The following is a 2,369-nucleotide window of genomic DNA, read 5'->3' as shown; positions in this document are numbered from 1 at the left end:
CTACTAAATAAATTTAAAAAAATTGAATGAGAATAAAAAATTAAATTGTATTTTGAGTATACCACAAATCTTCTTGGTTAGATGATCCAGCTCTATCTACTTGACTTTGTGTGTTGAGCTGTTCCTCTCCAGGACCGTAACTATCAACTTCTCTTAGAAGTTGTGCTCTTCGGGATACTTTTTTTTAAAATCATTATATTTTATTTTAATTTATTTCATCATGATAAATGAATTCTTTAATCTCCATCCCCTATTTCTCCCATCCCCCACATATCTCCCCTCTAGTAACCATCAGTTTGTTCTCTATAGTTAAGAGGCTGTTTCTTGGTTTGTCCCTTTTTTTTTTCTTTGCTCATTTGTTTTGTTTCTTAAATTTCACATATGAGTAAGATCATATGGTATTTGTCTTTCTCTGACTGACTTATTTTGTTCAGAATAATATGATCTAACTCCAACCATGTCATTGAAAATGACAAAATCTCATCCTTTCTATGGCCAAGTAATATTTGATATATATATATGTATACACACACACACACAAACACACACACACATAAATACTTGGACTGCTCCCATAGTTTGCCATGGCAAATAATGTTTTTATAAACATAGCGGGGCGTGTATCCCTTTGAATTAGTGTTTTTGTATTTTGGGGGCAAATGACTAGTAGTGTAATAGCTAAATCATAGAGTTCTATTGTTTGAGGGACCTCCATACAGTTTTCCACAGTGACTGCACCAATTTACATTCCCACCAACAGTGCAAGAAGTTTCTTTTGTTTCCATACACTAGCCAACACTTCTTTCTTGTATTTTTTATTTTAAACCATTCTTCAGAACACATTTTGAGAAATTCTGCTTTGTTCTGTAACTTTGTGGTGTAATTTAACGAAAGGGCTGTCCTGGAGAATTTTAGCAGACTTAGGTGGGAAGCCATGGTATTAGCATATGAGGTCCCATAAGCTTTCAGATTAAAAAAACAACAACCCAATTCAGAAGGGCTTTATACAACAAAAGAAATGCTTAGGTTCAGGTGACTGGAAAGTCCAAATTAGGGAGGACTTCAGGATTGGTTGAACTAGCAGCTCAGCCATGCCACTAAGGACACAGTTTCTTTTGTTTTGTGTTGCTTTTTCTGTCTTATCTCTTTACCGTCAACAATGTTAATTTTATTCCAAGACTGGGTCCCTTGCTATTAGTAAGGTGGTTACAAATTTCAACAGGGCCTGGGAAGGGAGAGAGCAGTGTTGTCCTGGCATTCTGGATAGCCTGGTGGGGCGGTCGCCTGCTGGCCCTGTGCTTCCTGTAGCCAGAGGATGGAAGTTACCGAGAACCTGAAGTTTATCCAGGCTTTTCCAGGGGCTGAGAGTGGGTTCTAATTTTACCAAAACATAGGAGCTGTGTGGGAAAGAACAGATAGATGATTGCCAGGGATGGGGGTGGAGTGTGAGAATGGATGCTGGGTCAAACAACAAACGTCCAATACAGCTGGGAATTTGTGTTGCTACCATTCTGCATGCAGGGGTGATACTCACAACTGTCAACAGTCAGGGCACCTGGGTGGCTCAGTGGTTGGGCATCTGCCTTCAGCTCAGGTCATGATCCCAGGGTCCTGGGATCCAGCCCCCCATAGGGTTCCCTGCTCTGCGGGGAGCCTGCTTCTCCCTCTCCCACTCCCCATGCTTGTGTTACCTCTCTTGCTGTCTCTATCAAATAAATAAAATCTTAAAACAAAACAAAACAAAACAAAACAAAAAACTGTCAACAGTCTGTACTCTCTTGGGCACCAGCCAGTCTGAAAAGATACTCTCCTCTCATTAGGCTGGTGCCCAAAGGCCTCTTGCTTGCAGAGTGACTTTAATCCTTTAGTTGCTTGATATTGAAGGGTCCAGGAGCTCCTAAGGAAGGTGACAGAAGGCTATGATAGGTGGGCACCCAGAGGACTCAGGGCAGTAGCTATTTAACAGCTGAAACAGAAATATAACATTGTCTTAATTTAACAGCATTTATAATTGTACCCATGTATACTAGCTCAAATATTTTTTTAAAAAATTCATTTACTTATTAAAGAAAGAGAGAGAGAAAGATTAAACAAAGAGGAGGACTGGCAGAGGGAGATAGAGAAAGAAGCAGGCTACCTGCTGATCAGAGAGCCGACTCGGGGCTCAAACCCAGGACCCTGGGATCATGACCTGATCTGAACAATTGAGCCACCCAGACACACCTAGCTCAATGATTTTTTTAAAAAATTAAAAAAAATTAGGGTTCTGAGTAAAATTCTTCACTTAATTCTTTATTTGAAAAATGAGTGGGTTAAATTAGATGATTTTACAACTCCTTTCACAGCAATGTTTGTGCTGTATTCTATAA

Source organism: Mustela putorius, unplaced genomic scaffold (assembly GCF_011764305.1).
Source record: "Mustela putorius furo isolate JIRA1106 unplaced genomic scaffold, ASM1176430v1.1 tig00003834_pilon_pilon_pilon, whole genome shotgun sequence".
In the NCBI taxonomy this organism is placed as follows: domain Eukaryota; kingdom Metazoa; phylum Chordata; class Mammalia; order Carnivora; family Mustelidae; genus Mustela; species Mustela putorius.
Note: the sequence above shows the minus strand (reverse complement) of the source record.